Source organism: Stenella coeruleoalba (assembly GCF_951394435.1).
Source record: "Stenella coeruleoalba genome assembly, chromosome: 13".
Lineage (NCBI taxonomy): Eukaryota > Metazoa > Chordata > Mammalia > Artiodactyla > Delphinidae > Stenella > Stenella coeruleoalba.
Window position 1 is genome coordinate 47,386,797 of NC_137159.1, and position 17,351 is coordinate 47,404,147.

General features: G+C 33.2%; 1 protein-coding gene across 1 annotated transcript in view; it reads right to left on the minus strand.

Annotated features, from left to right (window-relative positions):
- Positions 1–17,351, minus strand: part of LOC307195882 (uncharacterized protein) — a gene marked incomplete at its 5' end in the record, with an annotated part of 490,066 nt that overhangs the window by 235,634 nt on the left and 237,081 nt on the right. Inside the window, one exon of the transcript XR_013830982.1 lies at positions 9,746–9,846. The remainder of the gene's footprint in view (positions 1–9,745; positions 9,847–17,351) is intronic.

Consider the following 17,351-nt stretch of genomic DNA (forward strand, 5'->3'; position numbering starts at 1 on the left):
AAAAAGGAGAGGACTTAAATCAATAAAATTAGAAAAGAAAAAGAAGTTACAATGACACCACAGAAATACAAAGGATCATAAGAGACTACTACAAGCAACTCTATGCCAATAAAATGGACAACCTGGAAGAAATGGACAAATTCTTAGAAAGGTGCAACCTTAAAGACTGAATGAGGAAGAAATAAAAAATATGAACAGACCAATCACAAGTACTGAAATTGCAACTGTGATTAAAACTCTTCCAACAGGACTTCCTTGGTAGCGCATTGGTTAAGAATCCACTTGCCAATGCAGGGGACATGGGTTCAATCCCTGGTCCGTGAAGATCCCACATGCCACAGAGCAACTAAACCTGTGCGCCACAACTACTGAGCCTGAGCTCTAGAGCCTGTGAGCCACAACTACTGAGCCCATGCCCCACATGAAGCCCACACACCCTAGAGCCTGTGTGCCGCAACAACTGAGCCCATGCGTCACAACTACTGAAGCCCACATACTCCAGAGCCTGCCTGCTGCAACTACTGAGCCTGCATGCTGCAACTAATGAAGCCCATGTGCCTAGAGCCTGTGCTCCACAACAAGAGAAGCCATGGCTATGAGAAGCCCACGTACTGCAACGAAGAGTAGAACCTGCTTGCCACAACTGGAGAAAGCCTGCATGCAGCAATGAAGTCCCAACTCAGCCAAAAATTTAAAAAATAAAGTAAATTTAAAAAAATGAAAAACTCTTTCAACAAACAAAAGTCCAGGACCAGATGGCTTCACAGGCAAATCCTATCAAACATTTAGAGAAGAGTTAGTACCTACCCTTCTCAAGCTCTTCCAAAAAATCGCAGAGGAAGAAACACTCCCAAGCTCATTCTACGAGGCCAACATTGCTCTGATACCAAAACCAGAAAAAGATATCACAAAAAAAGAAAATTACAGGCCAATATCACTGATGAACATAGATGCAAAAATCCTCAACTAAATACTAGCAAACGGAATCCAACAACACATTAAAAGTATCATACACCATGATCAAGTGGGATTTACTCCAGGGATGCAAGGATTCTTCAATATACACAAATCAATCAATGTGATACACCGTATTAATGAATTGCAGAATAAAAACCATATGATCATCTCAACAGATGCAGAAAAAGCTTTTGACAAAATTCAACACCCATTTATGGTAAAAACTCTCCAGAAAGTGGGCATAGAGGGAACCTACCTCAACATAATAAAGGCCATATATGACAAACCCACAGCAAACATCATTCTCAATGATGAAAAGCTGAAAGTATTTCCTCTAAGATCAGGAATGAGACAAGGGTATCCACTCTCACCACTCTTATTTGACACAGTTTTGGAAGTCCTAGCCATGGCAATCAGAGAAGAAAAAGAAATAAAAGGAATCTCATCCAAAATGGAAAAGAAGAAGTAAAATTGTCACTGTTTGCAGAGCTAATCAATGAATTTAGCAAGATCTTTTTTGATCCAACTCCTAGACTAATGAAAATAAAAACAAAAATAAACACATGGGACCTAATTAAACTTAAAAGCTTTTGCACAGCAAAGGAAACCATAAACAAGACGAAAAGACAACACTCAGAATGGGAGAAAATATTTGCAATTGAAGCATCTGACAAGGGATTAATCTCCAAAATATACAAACAACTCATGCAGCTCAATATCAAAAAACAACCCAATCAGAAAATGGGCAGGAGATCTAAATAGTCATTTCTCCACACAGATGGCCAAAAAATTACATGAAAAGATGCTCAACATCACTAATTATTAGAGAAATGCAAATCAAAATGACAATGAGGTATCACCTCACACCAGTCAGAATGGCCATTATCAAAAACTCTACAGACAATGAATGCTGGAGAGGGTGTGGAGAAAAAGGACACTCCAACACTGTTGGTGGGAATGTAAATTGGTACAGCCACTATGCAGAACAGTATGGAGGTTCCTTAAAAAAATAAAAACTGAGCTACCATATGATCCTACAATCCCACTCCTGGGCATATATCCAGAGAAAAACATGGTTCAAAGGATACATGCACCCCAATGTTCACTGAAGCACTGTGTACAATAGCCAAGACATGGAAGCAACCTAAATGTCCATCAACAGAGGAATGGATAAAGAAGATGTAGTATATATATACAATGGAATATTACTCAGCAGTTAAAAAATATGAAATAATGCCGTTTGCAGCAACATGGATGACCTAGAGTTTATCATACTGAGTGAGGTAAATCAGACAAAGACAAATATCATATGATATCACTTATATGTGGAATCTAATAAAATGGTACAAATAAACTTATTTACAAAACAGAAATAGAGTGACAGATGTAGAAAACAATCTTATGGTTACCAGTAGGGAAAGGGGGAGGATAAATTGGGAGATTGGGATTGACATATACACACTACTATATATAAAATAGATGACTAATAAGAATCTACTGTAGAGCACAGGGAACTCTACTCAATACTCTGTAATGACCTATATGGGAAAAGAATCTAAGAAAGAGTGGATATATGTATATGTACAACTGATTCACTTTGCTGTATGGCGGCAACTAACACAACATTGTAAATCAACTATATTCCAGTAAAAAATAATTTAAAAATAAATAAATAAAGGGAGACTGTATATAGTAACTGGATAAAAAGCATATACCTAGCAAGAGCTTATAGCAACGTAATGGGAAGTCTATTTGAATAAAAGAGTCCATTTCACATAGCATTCATGTCGTAAAAGATCATCCATTTCATATAACATTCTTGTTGTAAAAGGTCATCTGACCTGTAAAGGTCATCTGATAAAGTCTTAAAATGTGAGTAGTGTAAAGATTTGAAAGTAAAAGCTATGGAATTGTGAAAAAAAAAAGTAAATAAATAAATAACATTTATTGCTTACTATATGCCAGACACGCTTGTGAATTCTTTCAAATATTTATTCAATGTGTGTAATAAATCAGTAAGGTAGGTACTATTATTATCCCTCTTTTATAACCGAGAAAATGGTTAAATAAATAAATGTGGTTAATGAGGTCCTAATTATGTATACTATTTGAATTTACTGTCTTAATGTAAAGGTTCTGATTTTAAAAAATGAAATATTTGAAAAAATCCATTGCTAAATGGTTGGAAAATAAATGTTCCCTTTAAGTCTCATTAATCTGTCACATTGTTGTGGAATTTTTAGCACATCATAAGTACTCTTCCTTTATTTTGTAGTTTAATTGGTGTTTGTACTTCAAGGTAGTGGTATTTTATCTGAATAGTAATGTGCAAAAGTGGAATGTATCTTACTGCTACCTGGTGAACATGGAATGTTTCTCTTATAAGGAATGCAGATATCCTATGTACACAGCAAGAAAAACTTGATCATAATTCACTTCACAAAAGAATATCTCTCATATATACATCTATCACAACATGGGAAAACTGAGAAAAGACTACAAAATAATTGACGTGTCAAAGGTAAAACTACAATGGATTTAAAATATGTTTACAGGACTTCCCTGGTGGCACAGTGGTTAAGAATCCGCCTGCCAAGATCCCACATGACGCGGAGAAACTAAGCCCGTGAGCCACAACTACTGACCCTGCGCTCTAGAGCCTGTGAGCCACAACTACTGAGCCTGTGTGCCACAATTACTGAGCCTGCACGTCACAACTACTGAAGCCCGCACGCCTAGAGCCCGTGCTCCGCTACAAGAGAAGCCACCGAAGTGAGAAGCCCACACACGACAATGAAGAGTAGCCTCCGCTCGCTGCAAGTAGAGAAAGCCTGTGCACAGCAATGAAGACCCAACTCAGCCAAAAATAAATAAATAAAATAAATACATTTATTTAAAAAAGGTCTTCCATGTTTTAAAAAAATATATATGTTTACAAGTGAAACACAACAAAAAGCATTCATATAAACCTTCTGGATTTTACTAAGAAATACTTAGATGATTTTCTGACCTTAAAAGCATATAATATTGACAAGAAAAATACTAAATTAACATTAAAGAAATATATATTCAAGTAAAAACAAATTCAGAAAACAAATGCCATTGTTTTCTCTAAAAATAGAGAGATGTAAAAGTTTAAAAATGGAAATTAATGAAATGAGAAATAATGAAAAACAATGAGGATCAAAGAAAACTTCTAGGCAAAGTGAGAAAAAAAAAGAAAATTAAAAAGAGACCCATGACATTATATATCAAAACTGAATTAAAAAAAGGGAACATAAATCATATACACTAGAGATTAGAATCTCATAGGAGAATATTCTAAATAAATGTATATGAATATACTTGAAAACTTAGATAAAATAGATAATTTAAAAGAAAAATGCAATTTGCCAAAATTGTCTCAAGAAGAAATTAAAACCAATGTACAGTCATGTTCATTAAGAAAATCAAATTAGAAAAAAAATACACAAAATAAACTAACCAGCTCCTGAGAATCTTCAGTCAAGTTTGAACAAAGTTCAAGGAAACTCTAATCTCTCATTTAAGCAAACTGTTCCAGAGAAATGAAAAAGATATTTTTCCCACAGCAGTTTTAGGGGATTTTGATAAGCTTAATAGCAAAATTCAAAAGAATATAATGGGAAAGAAAACTCAGAGGTCAATTTCTCTAACACAAATATTTGCAAAATTTACAAATAAATAATAGCAAAGTCAAGCAATGTATAAAGCATACATCAATCAAAAAAGATTATTATAGCCATGTAAATGTATTTAAAGTATATCTATTAATATAATTCAACACCTTAAGAAAAAAGAGAAGCCTATAATCATCTCAATAGGTGCAGATACAGCATTAGATACAATTCAATATCCATCATGTTCAAACTCAGAACAAAATAAATATTATTTCTTAAAATAACAAATGTTGTTTTCAACCTGTGACATAGATAACATTAGTGAAATACTAGATACTTTGCTTTAAATGTCAGAAAATATATGTTTACTGTTCCACTTCTATTTACCATTGTACAAAAATTCTGATGAGGGTATTAAAACTTGAATCTATATCAGAAAGAAAATGTCAAGTTTAGTAGAAATTATAATTGTCCATATAGAATCTCAAGAGAGCATAAAGACAAATGGTTAGGATTAATACTAACAATTAGTCCTGTATCTAGGAGTCTAACTAATAATTAGACTGCTAGATACAGGATTTACATAAAAAATAGTAATTGCTTATATACGTGAAAATATATGCTCATATATGGGAAGACTTATTATGTGGAATTTGACAAACTGACCAAAAATTCATATGGAAAGATAAAGAGCCAAGACAATAATGAAATATTTGAAGGAGGGTGGCTTTCCTATATATATTTGGGATAATTATAATGCTATAGTAACAAAGAGTGAAATATGGCACAGGGCGCAAGAGGTCAAATAAAAAAGAGTGCTAGGAAGAAAATCTACACACAGAAGCTAGACATATCACAGAAGTGGCATTAAATACACTGAAAAAAGAATGGACTGTACAGATTGGAATGGATAAACTGACTATCCAACAAATTATTTTGGGACAGTTTTCTATCCATAAGGAAACGACTTCAAACATATTCTACATATTTATATGTGGGAAATTTCCTAAACTGCTCTGTAGCTAGGAGTTAGCCCTTTCACCCTTTTTGTGGATTTGCTGATAGCAATTGACACTAGGACAAAGCCGTTTGGAATTTTCAAAAGATCGTACCCTCAGTAGTAATGAGTTGGCAATTTAAATAATATTAATGTTCTATTTAAAATTCATCAAATTTACAAAAATTAAAAAAAATTTGCCATACTATATGGTAGCAGAGACATGGACACAAATGAATTTCCTTGTACTATGGTAGCAGTGTGATTTGGCATGACCAATCTGTAGAACAGATTAGCAAATTCAAGAAAATTAAAGATGTACCTACTCCACTACAATCTTCAAATTCCTTTTTTAAATTTATAATCAGAAGAATCATTTGCACATATACACAGGAAAGTATTACCAGGATGATTGCTACACAATTGTTTATGGTAATGAAAAACATCAGAAAAACAAATATCCATCAATGAGGAAGAGATAAATTGATTTGGCTAAACATATTCAACGAAAAAAAATATATAGTAGTGAAATAAATGAATTAAAGCTATACGTATAAATATGAAAGAATACTTAAAATGCTGAAGAATAAATTAAACAAATTGTCAATTGCATATAGAATCCTACCATTTATGGAAAGTTAAAATAATAATACTATAATTGTGTATGAATGCACATATATGAAATAACAGATAAATAAACATGGATGGAAGGAACATACAACTGAATTCAGAATGGTGATTTAATTTGCAGAAAGAAGTAAGACAAACTGCTGCAAAAATGTCAGTACTTTCTTTAAAAACAGAAATGACTAAAATGTGGCAAAATGATCATATTTGATAACTCCTTTCGGGTGAATATATTGGTATTTGTTAAAATACTCTATATTTCTTATGCCTTACGTAATAAAATAAGAAAAAAAAATATTTACATAGGTATCTATCTATGTTTTCTGAAATGATCATCTCTGTTTACACATTTAAAATTGGACTGTATATTAAAAATCATCTTATGTGAATCTTTTAAAATTTAGCTATTATGTAAATAGGATGGTAAGAAAGCAGGTTGCCTAGTATTTGAACTATGTTGAGATGGACTACTAATGATTTATTCTCAGCACTTATTTATTAAAAAAAAAAACAAAAAAACCTTCCATAATTGTTATTCTTCCTGCTGCAGTAAGAGAAAAATAAAACTTTAGATTCTTGATGTAAAGCATAGAGGTCAGCTAGATTTTTGAGAGGGAAATATACAATATATGTATATATACATCATATACATAAGGTGTGATGTAAATCAGTGATATATATCATTGGAAGAAAAACTTGTATATGAATAAAAAAGTAGCTTACTATAGATTCACTTTGAAATTTCTAAATCCTTTCTTCATTCAACTCAATATGTAGTGACAGATTTTACTTTGTTTTAAAATGTAGTGTATGGGCCTCATAATCAGACTGACCTAACTAGGTTGCATATACTAATTTAAATATATTTAAGTAAAAAGTAAGCACCTTATCATGGTATTTAAATGCTTGACAATTTTTATGTAAATTATAAAATATTTTGATGCATGAAGGCAAAAATGCATAATTAGAGATAACACCTTTATTCTTTTATTCATGCAGTTTTACTACTCACAACTTCATTATTTTAAATGGAGATATTTGGAAACAATAATGTATAGGTTGGAATACAAATGTATATTTCAACTATAATTTTTATAAATTTGAAAACTGCTTATACTGAAATCATTGATGTGACATTAGCAAGAACAGTGTGAATAGACAGCAAGTCTTTTCTTTCTTGAAATGATGCTTTAGATCTATTGAAAAGATTTTGATTTGTATATAGTTCCAATAATAAATAAAATAATAAAATTTTGTATTTATAAAGTAAGGATTAGCTATAAGGGAAATATTATTCTTTTCTCTATTCATATAAAAACCTTACAAAATTAAGCATTTTTATTTTGAATTGGTGAACATATAAACAAGTAGATATTTAAAATTTTTTGAATGTGATATTTGGTATAATGTGTTAAAATTTTATATGTGTTTATCATTGGACCCGTCAATTTACTTACAGGAAATTTGTTAAAATTCTATATGGGATTTCCCTGGTGGTCCAGTGGTTAAGACTCTGTGCTTCCAATGCAGGGGGCATGGGTTTGATCCCTGGTCAGGAAACTGAGATCCAACATGCCTTGCAGCATGGTCAAAAAAAGAAAAATTCTATAGGTGTTTATCATTGGACCCTTCAGTTTGCTTACAGGAATTTTATTCCATAAGACTATTCAAATGCATCAAACATGTTTTTCACAGAATTATGTGAATTTATGTGGCACTGAGAGTAATTTAAAATCCATTAGTAAATGATGGGCAAATAACCTACAGTGCTTCTATAAGTAGAAATACTTATACTGATGTGATGTTTAAAATGCATTGACTGGTTTTAATAGGATACCACTTTTACTTAAAAACATTTTAAAAAGTAAAAATCAATTCATAAATAAAATTAGATTTATATCATGTTGAAAATCAAGTGAATTGGTAAATGGTGAATAAAATGATTGAATTGGTATTGTTAACAGAGCCCAGATTTTCTCACTAGTAACCACCATCAACCTAATGGGTGAGGTTATTCTTAACCTTAGTTAATAAAAAACATAAATCATGGAAATAAACATTAGATATTAGCAACATAGTGAAAAGGACATTTTCTAGATCCCTGAATTGCTTTCTTTTATAGTATATGCGAAATATTTTTCTGAATAAATAATCATGTTTGTAGTTTGTAAAAACATAAATAACACATAGATGTCTGGCATAAAACATGAAAACCTCTAAATCCCATTTCAGATATAGTTGTTAACAGTAAAAATTTACATGTAAAGAATGAAGATTACCTAAAATCTCTGAAATATGGATTCTCAATTTTATCCTTAAAACCTATAGATTGTGGAATAATACATAAAGCCTTTTTTCTACAATGTAAAGTTCTAACTAGTTCACCGTGATAAGCAAATAGGGAAATAATGGCATTGTAAGGCAGAAGTTGTATTGATTCATAAGCAAATTCCAATGCAAGATGAGCAACAATAGGAAAAAGGTAGAGATGTCTTATATATGTTTCAGCAGGAAAGGAAAAAGCCCTCAATACTGCAGTTACAGCACTATCAACAGTATTCTTTTCTATTATTCTTTAGCAAAATTAGAAATAAGCATGTATACCAGAGCTGCTTGCCACTAAAAGGACATCCCCAGCCTAGTAGGGCGCCAGATTTACAGCAGGTTGTATTGCCTACCTTAATACCCACTTCAATGGCTCAGAGCCCTATTTCTGCCTTCGCTGATTCAATAACTGCATTTCCACTCTATCGTATTTGTGTTTATTATGGATTAAATCGAAATCTCTTAAAATTCATATACTGAATGTGACCTTTTTGGAGTAGGACTGCTGCAGATGTTATTAGCTGACATGAGGCCATTAGGGTAGGCCTTAATTCAATGTGACTGGCATTCTTATAAAAAGGGGAAATTTGGAGACAGACACATTACACACAAGGAGTAGTTCATGTGATGAAGTGAGAGATTGGAGTGATGCTTCTATAGCCAGGGAATGCCAAATCATCAGAAGCTAGGCAAGAGACATGGAACAAATTCTTTCTCACAGCCCTTAGAAGGAAGTAACTCTGCCAATACCTTGATCTCAGACTTCTAGTCTCCAGAATTGTAAACAATAAATTTCTGTTGTTTAAGCCACTCAATTTGTGGTACTTTGTTTCAGCAGCCCTAGCAAACTAATACAGTTTTTTTAAATATCCATTCAATCTCCAACATCCTTCAGCAGCCTGTCTGGGGAATTCAAGTTATCTCTGTAGGTATCAATTATTCTGTTTTTTAATATGTTCATTCCTAACTTGCATAATGTTTGCCTGCCCCAACATTTTTCATAGGTCCTACTTTTATACTGCAATTTTGTGAAAATGAACATTCTTTATTCCAGCCACTTGCTATGAAAAATTTCTAACACACAGTAAGTTGAAAGAACTACTTAGTAAACAAATATATATTTATTGCCAATATTTAATAATTGTTAATATCCTGCTATGCTTATTTCATTGCATTTCTCTTCATCTATCCATCAACTTACCTTACTGTTTGGATGTATGTCAAAGTAAATTGAAGATACATGTACATTTCAACAATAAGCACTTCATTAGCTGGAGTCCAATATTAGTTTATAGTTATTTTCTAGGAAAAAAAATTACATAGAGTTTATTTCACAAGCTCCAGTGCACAATTAGATGAATTTTGGTAAAGATACACATCTGTGCAACCCAAATCCCAGTTAAGATATAGAATATTATCATCATTTCAGAAAGTTGCATAATGCTTTATATTAATTAGTTTTAAACACCCTGATATCAGAGTCCATCACTGCTCTAATCTGTTTTCTTATTGAAGTTTTGCCCATTCAGGGACTTCATGAAAATGAAATCTTATACTGTGTATTCTTTTATGTAGAACTTATTTCATTTAGCATATTGTTTTGACACTCATCCATGTTATTTTATTAGCAGTATCTCCTTTTTTATTGATAAGTAGTATCCCATTGTATGAATATACTGTAGTTTCTTTACCCATTCACCTATTGATGGATGACAGGGCTTTTCCAATTTTGACTGTTAGAAATAAAGGTGCTATAAACAATCTTACACAAGATTTTGTCTTGGTGTGTGTATAGATGTGTGTCTGTGTGTGTATTTGTGAGTGTGTTTGTGTATGTGAATATATGTTTTCAATTTTCTTCAAGAAATACCTAGAAGTAAAACTGTTGAATCTTAGGGTAGGTTATGTTTACTTCCATAATAAAAATATTGTGGTAATGTTTTTGAAAGCTGTTGTATCATTTACCATTCCCACCAGCCATGTATGAGAGCTCAATTTGTTCTATATCCTTGCCCACATTTATTTATTTATTTATTTATTTATTTATTTATTTATTTATTTATTTTTGCAGTACGCAGGCCTCTCACTGCTGTGGACTCTCCCGTTGCGGAGCACAGGATCCGGACACGCAGGCCCAGCGGCCATGGCTCACGGGCCCAGCTGCTCCGCGGCATGTGGGATCTTCCTGGACCGGGGCACGAACCCGTGTCACTTGCATCAGCAGGCGGACTCTCAACCACTGCGCCACCAGGGAAGCCCCTTGCCCACATTTGATGGCCCATTTATTTTAATAACACCTGTTCTTTTCTATGCACAGTGGCATCTTGTAGTGATTTGAATTTGCCTTTCTCTGATGTCTAATGATGTGAGCACGTTTTCATGTGCTTATTAACCATTCATCTCTCTCTTTGTAAAGTTCCTATTGTTTTGCCTTTTTTCAAAAACTTTACTTTTTGTATTATTATTTCTATCTATCTACCTATCTGTCTATTTCTCTATCTGTCTACCCACTGGACACAAATATTTTGTTAAATTCATGTTTTGTGAATATTTTCTTCTAATCTGTGGTGTGGCAACTCCTTTTCTAAATACCGTCTTTTGATTAGGTTTTCAATATTTTGGTTGTTTTTGGCCATGCCACGCAGCATGTGGGATCTCAGTTTCCTGGCCAGGGATCAAACCCACAGCCCCTGCATTGGAAGCACGGAGTCTTAACCACTGGACCACTAGTGAAGGCCCTAGGTTTTTAATTTTGATGATGACTATTTTATCATGTTTCCTTTTCTTTCTTTCTGTGCCCTAAGAAACTTTTGGCTGTACCCAGATTAAAAAGATACTCTCTTATGTTTTCTTCTAGAAGACATATAATTTTATCTTTTTTAAAAAACTTATGCAGTTGTAAGAAGTGATAAAGATCTTGTGGACCCGTGACCCAATTCCCTCCAATTGTATATCTTACAAAATTATAGCATAATATCAAAAATACAATATTGGCATTGACACAGTCAAGATACAAAACATTTCCATCACGACAGGGATACCTCATGTTGCTCTTTTATACCTACACACACATCCCTTTTACCACCACGCCCTTCTTACCTTATGGCAGCAACTACACTTTTCTCAGTTTCTATAATTTTATCATTCCAAGAATGTGGTATAAATGGAATTACACAGTATGAGAATATTGAGGATTTTTTTTTCACTTAGTATAATTCTCTGGAGATTCATCAGGTTCCTTTTTTTGCTGAATAGTATTTCATGCTATGGACATACCACCATTTGTTTAACCATCTATATACATTAAAAGACATTGGAATTGTTTCCAGTTGTTGAACAATATGAATAAAGCTTCTATAAACAGGTTTTTGCGTGTATGTATAAAGTTTTTTTATTTCTCTAGGATAAATGCCCCTGAGTAAAATTGCTGTGTTATCTGTTAGCTACATGCTTTCCATACATGGCATATTACTTTACACTTCTACTGCAATATGTATCCTAGACACTATTCCTTTGATATATATGTGGTTTGCAAATATTTTCTTCCAGTTTGTAACTTGTTTTAAACCTTCTTTAAAGAGGTTTTGAGTAGAGCAAAAGATTTAAATTTTGAAAAAGTCAAATTTAGCATTTTTTTTCTTTTTAGGTCATGCTTTTGGTGTTAAATCTAAGAACTTTTGTCTACTCCTAAATTCCTAAGATTATCTCCTATTCTTTTCTAAAAGTGTTATAGTTTTACATTCTACATTTAAGTCCATGATCTATTTTGAGTTATTATTTGTATAAGATGTGGCATTTTCTCAAGGTTAATTTTTTTTTGCCTATAGATGTCCTATTGCTCCAGCATCATTTGTTGAAAAGGCCATATTTCATCCATTGGATAACTTTTGCAATTCTGTCAACAATCTATTGGGCATATTTGCATGTCTATGTATAATTTCTCTATTCTGTTCCACTGAATTATGTGTCTATCCCTCCATTAATAATATATAGTATTGGTTACTGTAACTATAGAATAATTATTGGACTTGGGGAGACTGATTAATCCTGCTTTAGTCTTCTTTTCAAAATTGTTTTAGTTACACTAGTTCCTTTGCCTTTCCTTATAAAATTTAGAATAAGCTTTATTATATCTACCAAAAATTTTACTGGAAGTTTGATAGGAATTGCATCAAATCTGTACATCAATTTGAGGAGAACTAACATATTTACTGTATTGGATTTTTTTAATGTATTGATCACTATATATCTTGCCATTTATTTAGATCCTTTTTCATGTCTTTTATCAGCATTTTCTAGTTTTCAGTATACAAATCCTGCACATGTTTTGTTGGAGTTACATCTAAGTATTTCATTTTTTGAGTGATTGTAAATGAAACTGTATTTTTAATTTCAGTGTCTGTGTGTTTATTGCTAGTACATAGAAACACAATTAACTGCTGTATCTCTGTGACCTTGATGAACTCACTAATTTGTTCTAGGTTTTTTCACAAATTATTTGGGATTATCTACATAGGCAACCATGCCTTCTACATACAGGGACATTTTTATTATCTTCTTTTTCTATTATCTAAATAAATATTTGAAAAACGTCATTGAGCTATAATGGACTTCTGTTATTTAATAGAACTGACCATCACAAAAACAGACATAATGTGGTATAGGATATGTGATGGTTACTTTTTTTTTTTTTTTTTTGCGGTACATGGGCCTCTCTTTGTTGTGGCCTCTCCCGTTGCGCAGCACAGGCTCCGGGCGTGCAGGCTCAGCAGCCATGGCTCACGGGCCCAGCCGCTCTGCAGCATGTGGGATCTTCCCAGACCGGGGCACGAACCCGTGTCCCCTGCATCAGCAGGTGGACTCTCAACCACTGCGCCACCAGGGAAGCCTGTGATGGTTACTTTTATGTGCCACTTTAGCAAAGCTATGTCCAGTAGTTTAAACACTAATCAAGGTGTTGCTCTGAAGGAAATTTGAAGATGTGATGAACAGCTACTATTAGCTGCTTAAACCATTAGCTTTAAGCAAAGGAGATTATACTCAGTAATGGGAAGACCTCATCCAATCAGCTGAAAGCCTTAGGAGCAAAAGTTGAGATTTCCCAGGGAAAAGAAAATCTGCCTCAATATTTCAGCATAAAAATACTACCTAAGTTCAGCCTGATGGCCTTCCCTACAGATATCAGACTCAAGATTACAACATCATGTTCTATCTGAGTTTCCACCTGTCTGCCCTACATATTTCAAACTTGCCAGCCTCCATATTTGTGTGAGCCTTAGCTTAAAAAAAATCATATGATACATATATATGATACATTCATCCTACTCCCAATATCCAAAACTATATCAGTCAGAATTCTTCAGATAATCAGAACCAATAGAATCTATCTATCTATCTATCATCTATCTATATCTAACTATCCATCTATCTATCGGACTGATAGCGTTTTTGGTACTGAGAAAGGGTGAATGTATTTTAGATGTAAAAAGAACATGAATTCATGAAATTTGGGAGACCAGAGGGTGAACTGTTATGAGTTGAATTGTGTCCTCTAAAAAGATATGTTGATGTCTTAAACCCTATACCTGTGAATGGGAGTTTATTTGGAAATAATCTTTCAGCTGTTATCAAATTAAGATGGGGTCATTAGGGTGATCCTTAATCCAATATGATCAATGTTCTAATAAAAAGAGAATAAAAGGTGAAAAGCTGAAAGCCTTCTTGCTAAAATCTGGAACAAGACAAGGATGACCACTCTCACCACTTCTATTCAATATAGTATTAGAAGTCCTAGCCACAGCAATCAAACAAGTAAACGAAATAAGATGTATTCAGATTGGTAGGGAAGAGGTAAAATTGTCATTAGATGCAGATGACATGACACTATATATAGAAAACCCTAAAGATTCCACACAAAAACTACTACAACTGATAAATTCAGCAAGGTAGCAGGATACAAGATTAACATACAGAAATTGGTTGCATTTCCTTAAATTAACAATGAAATAATAGAAAGGGAATGTAAACAAACACTCCCCTTTAAAATCACATAAACAAATACATAGAAATAAACCTCACCAAGGAGGTGAAAAACTTGTATGCTGAGAACTACAAAACATTAATAAAGGAAACTGAAGATGATTTAAAGAAATGGAAAATATATTCCATGTTCCTGGATTGAAAGAATTAATATTGTTAAAATGGCTATACTACCCAAAGAAATCTACAGATTTAATGTGATCCCTATCAAGTTACCCATGACGTGTTTTCACAGAACTGGAACAAATAATCCTAAAATTTATATAGAACCATAAAAGACCCATAATAGCCAAAGTAATCCTGAAGAAAAAGAATAAAGCAGGAATCATAACTCTTCCAGACCTCAGACAGTACTACAAAGCTACAGCAATCAAAACAGTGTGGTATTGGAAGAGAAACCAATATATGGATCAATGAAACAGAATAGGGAGTCCAGAAATAAACCCACATACCTATGGTCAATTAATCTTCGACAAAGGAGTCAAGAATATACAATGGGGAAAAGACAGTTTCTTCAGCAAGTTGTACTGGGAAAGTTGGCCAGCTGCATGCAAATCAATGAAGTTAGAACATGCCTTAACACCATACACAAAAATAAACTCGAAATGGCTTAAAGAGTTAAACATAAGAATGCTACACCATAAAAAACCTAGAAGAGAACCTAGGCAAAACATTCTCTGAGATAAATCATGCCAATGTTTTCTTAGGTCAGTCTCCTAAGGCAATAGAAAAAAAAGCAAAAATAAACAAATGGGACCTAATCAAACTTATAAGCTTTTGCACAGCAAAGGAAATCATAAACAAAATGAGAAGACAACATATGGAATGGGAGAAAATATTTGCAAATGATGTGACCAACAAGGGCTTAATTTCCAAAATATACAAACAGCTCATACAACTCAATAACAAAAAAACAAACAACCCAATTGAAAAAGGGGCAGAAGACCTAAATAAGCATTTCTCCAAAGAAGACACACAGGTCAACAGGCACATGAAAATTTGCTCATCATTGCTAATTATTAGAGAAATGCAAATCAAAACTACAATGAGGTACCACCTTACACCATCAGAATGGCCATCATTAAAATGTTTACAAATAATAAATGTTGGAGAGGGTGTGGAGAAAGGGAACACTCTTACACTGTTGGTGGGAATGTAAATTGGTGCAGCCTCTATGGAAAACAGTATGGATGTTCTTCAGAAAATGAAAAATAGAATGGGGGAGGGACAGATTGGGAGTTTGGAATTAGCAGATGTAAACTATTATATACAGGATGGATAAACAACAAGGTGCTACTGTATTGCACAGGGAACTGTATTCAATATCCTGAGATAAACTCTACTGGAAAAGAATATATATACATATATCTGAATCACTTTGCTGTACAGCCAAAATTAACACTACATTTTAAATCAACTATACTTTGATAAAATTTTTAAAAAGGAAGAGAAAAAAGCCACTTGAAGTTAGAGACCTATAGAGAGAATGCCATGTGATGACACAGGTAGAGATGAAGTGATGTAGCTGTAAACCAAGGAAAACCAAGGATTGATGGCCACCACCAGAAGCTAGGAAGCAAGGAACAAAGTCTACCCAGAAGGGAGCAAAGCCTTGTTGACACCTTTATTTCAGACTAGCCTCCAGAATTGTGAGAGAATAAATTTCCATTATTTTAGGCCACCCAGTTTGTGGTACTTTGTTACAGCAGCTTTAGGAGATGAATACAGTAGATATGCATATATTTTATTGGATTGAGAGACAAGAACTTAAAAGTTAAATACATATTGAAAGGGTATACATGTATTTATGTTAAAAATATGTATTCAAACACACACACACACATACACATACATACACAAACCTTCATTTATATAATAAGGAGTGGTCCTCATGATGATTTCATGTGTTTAATAACTAATTACCAATGGCTATTTAGGAATAACATGAAGATATTTATAAAATTTCAAATAAAACGTCACTATCATTTTTTAGTTTACTACTCTCTCTTCTTTGTGATGATTTACAATTCAAAATATTTACATTGATTAGAAGACACAAATAAAGATAAGTGTGCATTTATTTTTCTGCCCACAAGCAATGTTGCCTTCCATCTCCGAACTCCAATAGACCAGTGAAGCTATTGCCAATTATTTCACTAAGTGAAATTAATACAGCCAGATAGAAGTAATCAGCTCTACAGGATTATACCATTTTTTAACCTGGAATTGGTAAGGTTTGTAAAACCTTTCACATATTCTCCACACTATAACACTGTCTTTTATGAAGTCACAAAATTTCTTTCTGTTCTTTTAAGGGACCTAAGCAACTAGCTCCTTAACTTGCCTGTTTACTAGGATTCATAAGGCAGAATGGACTGAGGATAAGATAAAACAGTGACTTACAATGACAAATAATTCAGGTTTCAAGAAAACTTTTAGGAATTCCAGGTAAAGATTGCTACATGAATTAATTATAAGTACACAAATTTATTTTTACTCTCTTTTTACACTGGCTCAATGACAATAATTAAGGGGAAAAAAATAGAGGCATAAATACATTCTGGCAAATAGAATAGGAGAGGAATTACAGTAGCATTTGGGAAGCTGTTCTGAAGGACAAGTAATAAGTAACTTAACCAAACTATGGAAGCTAAATCCTAAACAAATCTGATACATACTGCAGAATCATCTAAGGGCTGAAGAACTGGTATCCATAAGTAACTCTCAAAATAAAGTTGAAAGTCAGACTAACACCAACATGATTTTCA